Raw genomic sequence first — 17,350 nt, forward strand, 5'->3', positions numbered from 1 at the left:
TCTCTTCCTCTCACCACACCACCTCACCTATTTTTCTTTTTCTTTTTTTGGTTTCACCTCTTTGCTATTGCTTAAATTTTACTTTGGTTTTTTTTATATTTCTAATTTAGTATTGTTTTTAAGCCTCATTTTCTATAATACAGTAATAACAAAAGCATTTTTTTAAAGCCAGAAATAATATATTCAAATTGGAGCATTAAGGGTACTCAAGCCTGTCATACCCCAAATTCGTCCTACTCTTTAATTTTTTAACTGACTTAAGCATCGCATTCATCTACATACTTTCATTAGGTCATTTAACATAACATACATCATTAATCAATAAACTTGGCAGGGGATCAAGGTCATAGATGGAGCTAGGGCTTCATATGGATTCAGGTGGACTTGTTTCAATTGAGGTTTTCTTAGGCCGTGAATTAGGGTTTATTTCCCTGATCTTTTAAATCAAGAAATAAGGTTTGTGTTCCAAAGCATTTGGTGGACAACCATTGTCAGGGTTATCTTCTCAATAAAGGTTCCATGTAAATCAAAGTTTCTTCTTCTATGAGGGTTTGTTTTCAAATAGAGGGCCCGTGAACCATAGATTGAGGTTCACTTCTTTGTGCTAATGTTCATCAGCTGGTTCTACGGTCCACGTTCTGACAATTATCATCATGATGGTTCGTACCTTGGGTTGTTCATCTGATTACCGGTGTGGCAAATATTTGTTTTGAGCTTCAAGCATGGATGTTAAGATGAGACATGGTGTCTTCAAGATTAGGAAGCTATTTACAATGACTTTGACTTTTGGTCAAAGTAAGCCTGGAGAGGTTGACTTTTTGACAATTTCTTTCAATGACATCTTTGGGTTATTCTTCCAAGTGGAATTAATTCTTTGAAGTATGTGGAGATTCAATCAAAGTTGTTTTGTTTACTTATAAGGCTTTATGTACCTCAAGTACAAGGGACATACAAAAGGATAAAGTCAATCTTTAAACAAGAATGGGAGGTCAGTGTGACATTGTCAAAAGTCAAAGCCTATTACAAATTACCAAAAATACATGACAAGAATCGGAAGAGAAAATTCCATTTCATTCAAATAAAAGAATTTTTATGCAAATATTCATTACAAGTTTTCAAATGCTTTACATCTCAAGGAAAATATTACAAAGAATCATTGCAAAAGAAAGATATCACAAGCCTAATACAGCCTGATCTTCGCGACGTCATACTCAATACAATCCAAGAACAAATGCCAAATTATATGCCCAATTATGCAACTTGCCATTGAAAAGCCAACTCCAAATGCTACTCCATCCAAAAGACCAGCAAAACCAGAAGCAAATCCAAGTTATCCTTGCTGCAAATCCAAAAAAAAACAAAACAGCAACACAAAACCTGACAGTTAACTCCCATCATTACATTTCCTAACCACATATTCAAACCAACACCAAGCTACAGCCCTACACTTACAATAAAACCAATTCTAACCTATAACAGCATTTAACAGTTGCAAACTAAACCAATTACAAACCTCTAACTAATAGTTCAATACCACCTTCATGCTATGCCAAATTGCTCTTACCAAAATAAACTACCTACATATCTCATCAAATAAAACCCCATATCAGTCCACATACAAGCATGAGAAATAGAACCCTTCCAAAACAATACAAAAATCCCTCAACAAATCCTGCATACACATTAAACCAAAATCAAAAACTCAAACCAAAACCATACAATTCAACATACATTCCATTGAAAAATTACCTACTGCATTCAATTCAAAACCATTTCATACAAGTCCACAAATCAAAAAGGCATACCTATAATTCATCAACCTGCTGCACCTACAAATAAACCGAGTCGGCATCAGTACCAAAGAGAGGGCAATTTTCAGAATGCAAGGAGAAAAAAAACCGACATCAATTCACTAGCAGCTCAACAGAAATTGGCAAAAGAAAACCCGGTTCACAGCAGAATTTTACAAAAAAATCTCATAACAGAATTACAAGAAGAGGAAAATTGAGAAGGAAATTTGTCATAACAGAAAAAGAACATTCATAACAGAAAATAACTGAATCCAAACCAACATAACTAACCGAGTCAGCTTTCTAACAAACTAACTCAGTGAGTGAACTAACTGATTCATTCTTAACTAACTTCAGAACCGATTCAATCTCCACCCTCCAAAATCCCTAACAGAATCCCGATCCAAAGGCCATCAATCCTCCTCCCTCAACCTATATAACAAGACTTCCCTCCATATTTCAAACTACACGCTCATTCTCACCTTCACCCTTCACCATCACCTTCTCCATTCTCTCATAACCTCTCATCCATCAATCACCAACATTCATCTTCATCATTCTCCCACACTCATCTTCAATCCCTTCGACCTTCCACACTCTTCATCAACCATAACCATAGAAAACGAATAGAAGAATTCAGAACAAGGTAGAGGAGTAGAGAAGGAATCGAAAGAGCTTGATAACAGAAAGAGAAGAGAAAATCGTAACAGAAAAGAATCACAAAAGCAAATCGTAACAAACCTTTTCTCTCTCCCCGAAATCTTCATCTCCGATCCTTCTCTTCACCTTCAATCAACAGTCTTCTTAACCGCCATCTCCATTTATCTTCTTCGATCTTCAACTTCAATCGTCTCCATTTAACGGTGCATCAATCTCAATCATCATCGTCATCACGCGGAGCTTCGTTCCGCAAATCCTTCAACCACAACATCACAATAACGACATCAATTCGTAGTAGATGAAGAAGAAGCGTGAATCGGAAAACGAGAGCAAAAGATTAAGGCGTGTGCTTACTTGAACTTCTTGTTATTGACGATCATCTTCACCTTCACGCACGTTCATCATCATCACGAAATCGAAGAAACACCGGATTGCCCTTGCCTAATCGAAGCATTGAGAGATCGAGCGAGCAAAGAAGGGAGATCGAGAGAGAGGCGTTGATGACGTGGCCAGACGGTGGCGAAGAAGTTTGACCGGAGACGGAGAGAATCGTCGCCGCCGTTCGAGTGTGGGGAGAAGGCTCTGGTTCGTGTGAGTCCAAGAGTCACAAACAAGTAACCCTAACCCTCTTCTACTTCTTCTTTTGTTAATTTTATTTAATTTTTTTTAGTTATTTTTGAATAAAAGTTAAATGGATCGACATAATAATGAATTACAAATAGAGATCCCTTGGGCCAGCGAAATTGCTGTTGTTGACACCCCTAGGCCCGTCTTCATCATTCTTGTGCACTTGAGAAATAGAGAATAATTATCTTGGGCCACATCACGTATTACTGCACATACCCCCCTGTGGCCCATGATACGTTTTTTGGCTATAAAAAAAATCTGTAACAAAAACCCTTTGGGCTGGGCCCTGCGCCCACTGCTCTTCACACCATATAATTCAATTCACACCCCCCTGGTTCTATTTCTTTTAATAGCTAGAATTTTAGGTCCTTTTAATTAGATTTTTACCAATCTCTTTTAGGTATAATAATACTAATTTTCTTCTAATTTTAGACCTTAGTGCTAATTTCTGACATAGAAAATAATCAATAAAACTTGTTAGATTTTTAGGCCACTTTTAGGTTTAATTTTAGTCTTAGAATTCCCTCATAAAGAACTCATAAAAAAATATTAGTTTAGGCTATCTCTTTTAATTCTTTTTTGGTTAATTAGAATTCGATTTCTTTCATAAAAATCAATATACAAAATAGTACTTTTAGTTTAATTTTGCATTTATGCTTGAATTGCTTATTGTACCATGTCCATGTTATTTTTGTATAATTGTCGTGTGATTTTGTTGCTTAGCTTTTGGCCATACTTTTGGCCTACCTTGTTAATACCATTAGTATGTTAGCATTAGGATTTAGACTTTTAGACTAGAATAACAACTATTAGGTTAGAGCTTAGGCTAGTCTCCCCCTTTTTCATTCTTTTTCTTTTACAACCTAAAACATCTAAAAATATCCAAATAAAATCCCCTTTAAAAAATACAAAGAAAATACTTAAAACATTAATAAAAAAGTGAAAATCATTAAAAAGGGGAATGGAAGCTTGGATCTCCCTTGCTTTAGGGAATCATTCGAGTGCTTGGATCTCCCTTGCTTTAGGGTTCCATTCGGGCATAAGTTCCCAAATTCTAAAAGACATAAACCAAAGAGTAACTCGAGTTTCCCTTGCTTTAGGGATTTCCTCGAAACACTCAAACTCTCTCTCTTCTCTCCTTTCTTAAGGGCATTGTTATCTCCGCTCTATTGCATCCTAGGTCGATCCCTTATGCAAGAGCGCGAGCGTTAACTCCGCCCAACTAAAAAACACAAAAACAAACAGAAAATCTTGAGCCGAACTACGGCGCTCTGATTCCTGAAAAGGATACGTAGGCATCAAGTCGCGGGGCTTGAACGAGCACATTTGTAAATATTCCTTCTTTTCCCCGTATTTCTTTTGCATTCATTCGCATTTAGGATTTAGACATAGTACACACCCTTTAGATAGAAACAAACATAGGTGGATACCATCGAGTACGATGGGCGTGAGGGGTGCTAATACCTTCCCCTCGCGTAACCGACTCTCGTACCTTGATTCTCTGGTCGCAAGACCCTGTTCCTTCCTTTATTAGGTTTCCTGGTATTCCTTTCCCTTATGGGATAAATATATTGGTGGCGACTCTGTTCATTTTTTCGCGAGCATGCGACAAAGCCCAATATAAAAATGCCCATCACTAAAAGATCAGAGAAATTGTTATCCAAATAAAACTTAACTTAAATACAACAAAGGAACTTTGCAGAATTCGTAGAAGTTGTATTTGGTATAAGAAATATCCCTAATAAATGACCATTTTCAAGCTATTGCTTTAATGTCCCAAATAATGTGTGAAATAGAGAAACCTTCATTGTTGAAAATCAATTTGTTTCTTACCTTCCATAAATACCAACAAACGGCTAACCAAACAATTCCTTCGTTGCCACTTCTAACTTTCTTCTTCTTGAAGAATTCAAACCACTCAAAAAAATGCTCCCTGATGTTATACTCCAACCAAGAAACAAACCCAATCCACAACGCAACCCGACTCCAAACCTCCCTCGATATGGTACAAGAAACTAGGCGGCGAAACAAAGATTCATATGAATCTTCACACAAGGAACAAACTAGTTCAGAAGGAGAGTGAATAATACCTCTTAAAAGTAGATTGTTCTTCGTCGCAATTATGTCTAATGCACGCCAACCAAAAGCCTTGATCTAGAACGGGACTGCCACTTTCCATAACAACCTGAAGACTAACTCATCCCTGCTATCAGAGTGAGACTCCTACTAATGAAAAACCAATAAACTGTAGTCGCTGCAGACAGTGTAACTAGCCGCAGTTTTCGGACACCAAACCATTAAGTCCAAACCACCTCTAACATCTACGCTACCCAGGGACTGTCGTAGAATCTGCAATACGGCAGCAACCTCAAAATGAAGTGCCTCAGGGTTTCCGAAATCCCCCCATACCCAACCGCCCGCCTGCCTGTATCCGAAACTAGCCACGGTCACAAATTCTTCCATGCAAACAACATACAAATCTGGAAAGGCATCCCTGATGATACCGATATGGTTCCAATTATCAAACCAAAATTGAGAATTTGCCCCGTCTCCCAAAATAATACGGAAATTATTGAATAAAATTCTATCTTGATTTTTTAAAACTAAATTCAAGATATCCTTCCACCAAACCGACCTTTTACCACAACTATTAGCACTTGTTGTCGACCGAAAGTGGAAGTTTAACGAACTGTATCTAGCCCTTAAAACATTGAGCCACAAAGAATCCTCCCCTATACTAATTCTCCAAATCTACTTGAATATTAACGCTTTATTAAACTCCAGGACTTTCTTTACTCCCAAACCACCATTACCCAATGGCTCGCACACCTTGTCTCGTCAAACCTAATGAATGTGTTTCCTATCTTTCGTCCCCCCCGAAAGAAATCTTCTGTAACACCCCATAATTTCATTATTTAATTTAATTGGAATTAAAATTAATTATTAGGAATTAATTGGAATTTTGGTGAATTGATTGGAGGAATTATAAAAATAATGGTATTGGGCCAGTGTCGTATTTAGTAAAGGGGAGGTGCTAATTGTTAGGCCTTTTACTAAAGTTAAATGTTATTTTCATAAAATAAGGAATCTGAGAAAAGAAGGTAAATAGAATCCAAAAGGAGAAGAAGAGAAACCTAGAAGGTGAAAGAGCAAGGAAGAGGAGAAGAGCATTCAAGAGCAATTGACTAAGGTGAGGAGTGAAAATCCTTTTAGCCTATATTATCAGTTTAATGATGATAGGATTGATTTTATATATTGCTTGTCTCAATTGGATGTTTTAGGTTTTGAGATTTTTGGGGTTTTGCAAGTTTTAGAATATTTGAGTGATTTGGTGAAATTGAATGATTATGGAACTTGTATGATGTTAAATGACCCCTAAGAAGTGTTAGAATTGTGTTAGAATATGTGAATTGGTGTTGTTTTGAGATGCTAAGCGTTTTGGTGCAATTGGGTTTGAATTGGGAAGAGAAGAGTGCCAAAATCGCACAGCAAAATGTTGTTTCTGGTGCGAAGCGCCGGGCAGACGAACTAATTCGTCGAGCGAGTGTGCGCCTACACATCTCCTTTGGGCGAGGGGGTGGCAAGCTACTGCCACAGAGCGTCGGGTGAGCCATTCAAAGCGTCGGGCGAATGAGCCCAGTTTTGCAAATTGTAAATTTCGTATCTTTTAAACCGTATGTCAGTCTTAAGCGCCATTTTGAGTGTTGTAAAGCAACTGAAATATTTTATATGATAAAATGACGAGACGAGCTGTTGCTCGATTTTATTTTGAAAATTCAGATTTATTCGTTATGGTTAGTTATACATTGTGTGCATAGGTTGATAAATGTGACAATGTGATGATGTGGTGATATGGTGAATATATGATTGTGATATTGATGTGATATTGAGTGTGACTATATATGATTTGATTGTTGAATGATGAGACATGAACATACTGAGTTCGATATTGATATCGCGGTGAGTTAGTTGAGATGAAATTGTTCATCGTATCGGTGATGATGGTCAGTATGTTATATGATGTGCATGCATTCATAATCATTTTTGGTGGCTGAATCCTGATGACGTTTGGATCAGTGGAGGCATGATTCCCATTGTGTGAAATTAGTGCTGGCAGGGCCGTATCCCGGTGATGTTTAGATCGGTTAGATTGGTTAGTCCCATGACGATTGGTACCACATGCATAGAGTCGTTGCATTTGCATATGTACTGTTGTAACATGATTGGAAGATTTCCAGTGTTATTCCTTGGTGATGTGATTGATTGTATTTTGTGTTGTTGGAGAATATTTTCTGAAAATCTAAATATATTGTAGTTGGGTGAATGATATGCTTATGATGTTTTTTCGTTATGAACTTATAATATAGTTTAATTGTGATATGTCCCACCCTTACTGTTGACCGTTTTCAGATTGAGGAGTAGCGGCATTTGAGCTTGGTGAGGATAGCTTATAGACTAGTCTGTTAGTTTTGTGTCGGTGTCATGCTTTGATCTTGTAACACTGGGGAACGCTAGTTTTAGATTTGATTATTATACTCTCATTTTTATTGGTTTTCATATTATGTTTAATTGGTTTGTGAATCGGTGATTTGGTATTGACCATTGAGGTTTTATGTTATTCAGTTTTTAAATTATTCCGCTGTGTTGAACATGGTTTACTGAATAATAGCATTATGTTCCTCGTGAAAGCATGACAATCGATTTGATATTTTGTTCTTTTGAATTGTGACATCCTTGTTTCATGTTTACTTTGAATTTTATATTATATTCCGCGGGGGTTTAGAAGGGTGTTACATCTTCTCTGTATCTTTATAATTTCTTTACAAATCGTCACAGGAGCTTTGAAGAACAACAACTAAAAAATAGAAACACTATAGAGAACTAACTTTAATAATGTAATTCTCCCGCCGAAGTTGGGAAATCTATCTGTCCAACAAGAGTGTCTTGATTTCAGCTTGTTAATCAATGGTTTCCAAGAAGAAATACGCCTCGAATTAATTCCGATTTGGATGCCGAGGAAAGTGAATGAGCTAATTTCCACCTCACAGGCTAAAAAATTGGTTTGCAAGGATGAAATGAGGGTCCAAATTAAACCCTATTAACTTTCTCTTATGAAAATTCACTCCCAAATCGGAAACAAGTTCGAATCCTCTAAGAACCATTTTTAGAGCCCACATGTGTTTCCAACCACCATTTTCCAACAGCGAGGTGTCATCCGCGAACTGCAAAATGTCCACGGAACAAGAACCCTTCACATTAAAACCTGAGAAATCTCCCAAATAATTCGCCTGTTAGAACAAGATTTGTTCTGATTAATATTCTTAGTTTTGATGATAACAATGTATATGAATTTTGTATAAGACAATGTGGTACTCTAATCCTATGCATTTTCCATTTCAGGAAATATTTGAAGAGTATGCACAATTCAGCGCTAAGAAGCACTGACTCAGAAGGTTCAGTATGCAACATCAGAACATGCTCTCGCAAGACATCAGAAGATGGTCAAGCAGAATCAGAACATGGTCTATTGAAGCATCAGAAGAACTTGAGATCAGAAGCAGAAGCACTGAAGTTCTTATGGTATCACATGATAACACGATTTTATATCATATATTTAGCCTGAAATCCATAAATATTTATAGCATTTTCCGTTAATTATATTGTTTTATTATGATATTATGCGAGTATTTGCTTTGTTTCAGGTTTTACGCTCTTATTGAGATTATTTGTGAAAAGGAGAAGAAATTGAGCTAAATGACTACTATTTGTACCTAAAAGATGAAAAAGGGGTGTTGAAGTAAGAAAGGGGTGCAAAAAGGAGACCCAAAAGCCCAAAGAGAGAGACCAGCCCACGAAGGAGCTGGAAAGACCTAAAGAGCACGTGGAGACGCCCGTCTCCAACGTCTCTCTCTGCCACGTCACGATGAGGAGACGTCCGTCTCCAACTCCCCCTATATTTTCTCCACTTGAGACGCACGTCTCAAGTCGTTTTGCTGAGTCTCCCTAAAAAAGTGGAGACGTGCGTCTCCAGGTCCTAACCTAGAAGTGCTACATTCACGGAATCCAACTGCAAAAGTTCACCTATAAATAGAGGCTGCTACTTCAGTCCAAGGGGTCCGATTTTCTGCTAACGAAGTGCTGCCAAAATTATTCTGCGACCATCATTTACTTTCTTGCTTTCAATTCAACTGCTTTAATTTTCTCACAACAATTTCCACACCGGAGATTGTTGTGAACCTTTTATAAATCTAGCCTTACGTTAGATTTATCCTTTTTATTCCTTGTTTTAAATTTCTGCCCGTTAATTTCCGGAGAACGATCCAGCCAACCTGTGGTGGAAGTTCGATACTTCAAGATTCCATTCAATTCAGATTTATTTTATTTCAGGTTTATCATTTACCGCTTTATTTATTATTGTTATTGCATGATATATTGTATGCCATTTAACATGTCTTTTATTATAAACCAAATTAATTTATGCATGCTTAACCGTATTAATATGTCTGGCTAATTAACTAAGATATCGGTATGTAAAGTAAGTTAACCGTGGGATCCGAAATAAATTGGCTTAATTATATTTTAGTAAATATCACTTGTTTTTGGTTTGTATGTCTAATTTAATTAGTAGTCTTAAAACCAACAGAGCGATAGTTTGAGGGGTTAAGACGGTCAAAGGTTAAAATCAATAGAGCGAAAGTTTGAGATCTTTAACTGGATAGTAGACATAGGACCTTAGTTTTATGGATGGCGAAAGCGTATTAAAACTAATTAGAACTTATTTATTTTCAAAAAATGTTTTTACACCCGCGCGGGATGGCGAAAGCGTACGTTAGGGATATTAGCATGTTCCGAGTCAACAGAGCGAAAGTTTGAGATTAGGAGATTTAAGTAGATAACAACTTCATAAAACAAGCATTTTATTAATTACGCTGTTTCCAAAAAGCTTTTCTAAAATCTAATGGGATGGCGAAAGCGTACATTACGAGTTAGGACAGTAGTCTAAATCAACAGAGCGAGAGTTTGAGAGGAGGACTTTTAATCAATTGAATTAATAAAGATTTTTAATCGAATTAATACATTAGCCAATGGACCTTCGGATCACCTAAAGTTAAACGAAATACATACTGATATCGATCTATTATTATATTTCTTAGAATTCACAATCACTTCCCCTTAGAAACAATCAAAATATTAGTAGCCTTAGCTTTACATAGTAACCTTAGATAACGGTAGATCGATTCATAGTCTTTTTTGTGGATTCGATATCTTTTAAAACTACACGACACGACTGTGCACTTGCAGTCATAAGATTAATAGACACGTAAAGTCGCGATCAAGTTTTTGGCGCCGTTGTCGGGGACTATTTAAGTCGATATCGTAACTCACTGTTACACCGTAGAGACTAGGGCAATTCTTTCCTTTCTTTTTGAACGATTGTATGCCAAATACTCGTTCACAAGGAGGAGATTTAATACAACGAATTAACGAGATCGAACGTTTTATTAACGTCAAACGTCGAGCTCGCAATCTTCCCGAAGTAGCACCAATTCCGATTAATCAGGAATTGATCTTTACTGATCAAATCAATCAAATTACCCCGAAGTTAGAGATGGCTGCTATTCGTCCTCTTAGAGACTATGCCGCTCCTTCACGCGCTGAACCGCACTCAAGTATCGCACCACTTGCGATTGAGGCGAACAATTTCGAACTGAAACCTTCGTTGGTACAAGCTGTTCAACAGAATCAATTCTCTGGAAGCCCTGCAGACGACCTCAACCTCCATTTATCTGTGTTCGTGCAATATGTCGACACTGTCAAAGCTAACAACCTTAGTTCCGAAGCTATTCGATTACGGCTCTTTCCTTTCTCCTTGAAAGATAGAGCTAGAGCATGGCTTCAATCCCTACCTTCTAATTCCATAACTACATGGGAAGAATTGAAGAGAGTATTCTTAGCTAGATATTTTCCGCCTAGCAAAACCGTTATGCTAAGAGGTCAAATCAACGGATTTACCCAGAAAGATAACGAATCACTCTTCGAAGTTTGGGAACGATACAAGGACATGCTTAGACTATGCCCTCATCATGGACTCGAACCATGGCTGATCATCCATACTTTCTATGGTGGTCTACTTTATAACACTAAAATGACTATAGATGCCGCTGCTGGCGGAGCATTATTGGACAAACCCCATGATGAAGCATACAACCTCATAGAGAACATGGCACAAAACCATTACCAATGGGGTGGAGAACGAGCCGCTCTATAGAAAACCCAAACCAAAGGAGGAATGTACGAAGTAAGTGGTATAGACCGCGTTAACGCTAAAGTAGACGCTTTAACTCAAAAGATCGAAAACTTAACCATCACTCCTTCAGCCACCGCTGCTGCTGTAGCACCTAACTGCGAAATTTGTGGATTGACTGGACACGCAGTTGCCGAATGTCAACTCTTGACTGGTATCCCATCTGATCAAGTAAACTATGCTCAAGGAAACCCTTATTCTAACACGTACAATCCTGGATGGAAGAACCACCCAAACTTTTTGTATAAGAATAACAATGCGTTGTACGCGCCTGGACAAGCACCTGCTATCCCACCTGGCTATCAAAAAGCGCCTGTAGCTTCTCTTAACGCCCCTAGGAAGTCGAACCTAGAAATCATGATGGAAAACTTTATAGCTTCCCAACAACAAACCAACAAGGACTTCCTAAATCAAAACATCCATAATAGTGAGCAACTAAAACAATTATCGAACAAAGTAGATGCTTTAGCTACACATAACAAAATGTTAGAAACTCAAATTTCACAAGTAGCTCAACAACAAGCACCTACCGCTGCCCCCGCTGGCACGTTTCCTGCTCAACCACAACCTAATCCTAAAGGACATGCGAACGCGATAACACTACGAAGTGGAACGAACTACGATGGACCTATCGATCCTAGAACTCAAAACGCACCCATGTCACAACAAGAGCCAAAGGAAACCAAAAAGACATCAACTGATGACCAAACTGCTAAGACCAATGAGAACAACACCGAAGTGGAACCTGAAAAAGAAAAACCTTACGTTCCACGACCACCTTATAAGCCACCAATTCCTTACCCTCAGAGATTAGCTAAATCCAAAACCGAAGCGCAATTTAAAAAATTTGTAGAACTTCTAAAACAATTAAATATAACCATACCTTTCACAGAAGCTATAACTCAGATGCCTTCGTACGCTAAATTCTTGAAAGAAATTCTATCAAACAAAAAGAAACTCGAGGATGACGAAACTGTAACACTTACCGATGAATGTAGCGCTATCATCCAAAATAACATGCCTCCCAAACTAAAAGATCCTGGTAGTTTTTCCATACCCTGCGTAATAGGAAAGACTATTATAGAAAAAGCCTTTTGCGACTTAGGAGCTAGTGTTAGTTTGATGCCTCTTTCAACCTGTAAGAAACTAAATCTGGGTGAGCTTAAGGCAACGAGAATGTCTCTTCAACTAGCTGACCGTTCAGTTAAATACCCTGTAGGAATGTTAGAAAATATCCCTGTGCGTGTAGGCCAATTCTACATCCCAACTGACTTCATCATAATGGATATCCAAGAAGATTCTAACATCCCGATCATATTAGGAAAACCATTCTTAGCAACCGCTGGTGCAATTATAGACGTTAAACGAGGAAAGCTTACCTTCGAAGTAGGAGAAGAGAAAATTGAATTCATTCTTTCCCAATTCCTAAAAGCACCTTCTATAATTGACACATGCTGCTCAGCCGACATAATCGACGAGTGTGTAGATGAAATAAAATCCGAACCACATAAGGAAACAGAGATCCTAAGAATTCCTATACCGCCTATTTTTGAAGATGACAACTGGCGTGGGGAATATCAAGATAACCACCTGAGTGAATGTTTAGCATTAACTCCTGATCCTATACCTGGACCTAAGAAACCTGCTATAGAACTTAAAACACTACCTACCGACCTTAGGTACGAATTCCTAGACGAAAAACTTAACCGACCAGTCATAGTTAACGATGATTTAGGACAAACCGAGACTGAAAAACTACTCACTGTCCTAAGAAAATACCCAACCGCTCTAGGATATAACATATCAGATCTGAAAGGAATAAGTCCTTCCCTCTGTATGCATCGCATTATGCTCGAAGAAGATTGCAAAACCTCTAGGGAGCATCAAAGACGAATAAACCCCATCATGAGCGATGTGGTTAAAAAGGAAATCCAAAAACTGTTAGAAGCCGGAATCATATATCCAATATCCGATAGTAAATGGGTTAGTCCTGTTCATGTCGTACCAAAGAAAGGAGGAGTTACTGTAATCACTAATGCAAAAGGCGAATCTGTAGCACAACGTACCCAAACTGGATGGAGAATGTGCATTGACTATAGGAAGCTAAACAAAGCCACTAGAAAGGATCATTTCCCTTTACCATTCATAGATCAAATGCTCGAACGCCTAGCTAAACACTCACATTTCTGTTATCTGGATGGATACTCCGGATTGTTCCAAATCCCTATTCACCCTGACGACCAAGAAAAGACCACATTTACCTGTCCTTATGGTACATTCGCCTATAGACGAATGCCTTTCTGACTTTGCAATGCACCCGCAACCTTCCAGAGATGCATGATGGCAATATTTGCTGATTTCCTGGATGGAATAATGGAGGTCTTTATGGACGACTTCTCTGTCTGTGGAGGAAGTTTTGAAACATGCTTAGAAAACCTTGAATTGGTACTCAAACGATGCGTAAGCGTTAACCTAGTCCTTAATTGGGAAAAATGCCATTTCATGGTTCGACAAGGAATCGTACTTGGACACATCGTATCCGATAGGGGGATCGAAGTGGATAAAGCAAAAATCGAAATCATCGAAAACCTTCAACCTCCCAAAACAATTAGAGAAATAAGAAGTTTTCTAGGACACGCTGGTTTTTACCGACGTTTTATTAAGGATTTCTCTAAAATAACCAGGCCCTTAACTGAATTACTGATGAAAGATGCCGAATTCACTTTTGACGATAAATGCACTGAAGCATTCCGAACGCTTAAACAAGCATTAATCTCTGCGCCGATTATGCAACCTCCCGACTGGAGTGAGCCTTTCGAAATAATGTGCGACGCAAGCGATTATGCTGTAGGAGCCGTTCTAGGGAAAAGAAAAGATAAGAAACTACATGTCATATACTATGCGAGTAGAACCCTAGACGAAGCTCAAATGAACTACGCCACGACAGAAAAGGAACTATTAGCTGTCGTATTCGCGTTGGATAAGTTCCGTTCCTACTTGGTAGGAGCCAAAATAATCATATACACTGACCACGCCGCTATTAGGTACCTCTTAACCAAGAAAGACGCCAAGCCTAGATTGTTAAGATGGGTCCTTTTATTACAAGAATTCGACTTAGAAATTAAAGATAAAAAGGGAACCAAAAATGTCGTAGCAGATCACCTCTCTCGACTCGAAAATCTGAAACCCGAACAAGTACCAATCCATGATGATTTCCCTTATGAAAGACTCATCGCTCAGTTGGAAGCTAACGAATTAGAACCATACCGTCCAACCACTGAATCCAACAACTTCGTAGAAGTAGCTTTGGCCCGCTCTGCCACACCTTGGTATGCGGACTTCATAAATTACCTAGCTGCTGATGTACTTCCTCCTGATCTAAGTTACCAACAGAAGAAGAAATTCTTCCATGACCTAAAACATTACTATTGGGACGACCCCCTCCTTTTTAAAAGAGGCCCCGATGGAATCTTTAGACGTTGTGTACCCGAGGAAGAAATAGGAAGTATAATAACACATTGTCATTCAGCACCATGTGGAGGACACCATAGCACATCTAGAACCTGCGCCAAAATCCTCCAATCTGGACTCTTTTGGCCCAACCTATGGAAAGACGTTTACTTTGCCGTATTAAATTGTGATAGGTGCCAACGAACCAGAAATATCTCGAGACGTGACGAAATGCCTCAAAAGGGCATCCTAGAAGTAGAAATATTTGACGTCTGGGGAATAGACTTTATGGGTCCGTTTCCATCATCATTCGGAAATAAATATATACTCGTAGCTGTCGATTACGTTTCGAAATGGATAGAAGCTGTCGCCTCTCCTACAAACGACACACGAGTAGTAATCAAAATCTTCAAAAACGTTATCTTCCCTAGGTTTGGTGTGCCAAGACTGGTAATTAGCGATGGTGGGTCTCATTTCATTTCAAGAATCCTTGAAAAACTCCTTCGAAAATATGGAGTAAATCATCGAATAGCTACACCATACCATCCACAAACAAGCGAACAAGTAGAAATATCTAACCGAGAAATAAAGCAAATATTGGAGAAAACTGTTGCTATATCTAGAAAGGATTGGTCATCCAAGTTAAATGAAGCTTTATGGGCTTATAGAACAGCTTTCAAAACTCCAATTGGAACCACCCCATTCAAACTCGTTTATGGAAAATCATGCCACCTTCCGATAGAGTTAGAACATAAAGCCTATTGGGCCATTAAGAATTTAAATTTAAATTACACTACTGCTGGTGAAAAACGACTTCTAGACATAAATGAATTGGACGAACTTAGACAAGACGCTTACGAAAACGCCAAAATCTATAAAGAAAGAACGAAAAAATGGCATGACAAACGTATATCTAGGAAAAAATTTAGCATAGGCGATAAAGTACTATTATTTAATTCTAGACTGAAATTATTTCCTGGAAAGTTACGATCTAGATGGTCTGGTCCTTTCGAAATTACGAAAATATTTCCGAGCGGAGCGATAGAAATCAAAGGAGAAACCGTCAAACCTTTTGTCGTAAATGGGCAACGTCTTAAGTATTACCATCATCTCGAACACGACGAAAACATTCAAATTTTTAAACTTGACGAGCTGCCCGCTCATTCAGAAAAATGATCTTTATTTTAAATCGTCGAGCTTACGACATAAAACAAAGCGCTTGGTGGGAGACAACCCACAGTTTTTCTTCTTATTTTTATTTTTTATTTAAAATATTCTATTCTATTTTTGAATTATTTTAATTTCCTATTTTTTGTTTTTATGCTTTTCTTTCCATATCTTATAATAATTATTATAATTATAACCGCTATTTTAAATCGTAAAGAAATATCTCCTTTTTATAATTATAATTATTATTATAACTTGTTACACTTTTAATTTTATTTTTCTCTTTATTTTTCTTTTAAACAACACTAGCCTAGTTCTAACTTAATTTTCATATTTTCAACTTATAGGCTTACTTAACTACTAACCCATCAAGATGCAAGAAGTTGACAATATGGAAGTTGTGTTCCGTGGTAGAGGGCAAGAAGCGAGATATGCTAAGCTAGCTGAGAGGCAAATGGATTTGACTCGCTATCCTCACCACCCGACTATGGAAAGGTTAGGTATCGCAGAAAGCGTCATGCACTTGCTGAACCAAATCGGTTGGACCGGTTCTCACCTGTTCCGCAAGTTTAGTACTTACCGAAAGCTCACTCTGGAATTCTTGAGCTCTTTGACTTATCTGCCTAATTGTGGACAAGGATTGAGGAAAGGAGTTATCCTCTTTCGACTCTTTGGATTAGAATATCAGTTTTGCATCCGAGATTTTGCTGAAATGTTGGAAATCCCTCATGGATCAGATGCATACACCACAGTCCCTGAAGAAAGTCTTGCCTACTGGGAGTTGGAAAGATTTTGGGGTAAGATCACTGGTAACGACAACCCTGGAGAAAACGAGTTTCAATCCGAGAACATTCATAACCCTGCTTTCAGATACCTGCATAAGATCATCGCTCACTACATCTTCGGTAAACCCGAAAATGTCACTGAAGTTTCTAGAGAAGAGTTATTCATCATGTTCTGCACCTCTCAGAATCGTCCGGTCAACGCTATCGCATTTATGCTAGCAAACTTCGAGCGCATCACGCAAGACGGAGTTTCACCTATTCTGATCGGCGGATTCGTCACTATGATTGCAAATGCTATAGGTCTGAGACAACCACTGCTTAGATTGACACCTTTTGGTTCCTACAACTCTATGAACATTCGCTTTTGCTTTAATCGTGGTATCATTGGTAACCTTGGACCTGATCAGTTTGATTTACTCATTGATAATAAAGTACTAGATTAGTTCACCTTACCGAATCCGAGGATGAGTGTGCACAACCCTGCTAACTGGCTTTACTATGATCAAATCCCTGAAAGAGAGTCATCTCTAGAAAAACCACAAGCTTATAAACATTTAGATGATGCC

The 17,350-nt window shown here is 38.2% G+C and overlaps 1 non-coding gene across 1 annotated transcript; it reads right to left on the minus strand.

Annotated features, from left to right (window-relative positions):
- Window positions 1-11,061: 11,061 nt before the first annotated feature.
- Window positions 11,062-11,168, minus strand: LOC131593769 (small nucleolar RNA R71). The gene has a single exon (XR_009281150.1). It is a non-coding gene; the product is annotated as a small nucleolar RNA R71 (small nucleolar RNA).
- Window positions 11,169-17,350: the final 6,182 nt, after the last annotated feature.

The sequence above is a fragment of the Vicia villosa genome, linkage group LG3 (assembly GCF_029867415.1).
Source record: "Vicia villosa cultivar HV-30 ecotype Madison, WI linkage group LG3, Vvil1.0, whole genome shotgun sequence".
NCBI classification, from domain to species: Eukaryota; Viridiplantae; Streptophyta; class Magnoliopsida; order Fabales; family Fabaceae; genus Vicia; species Vicia villosa.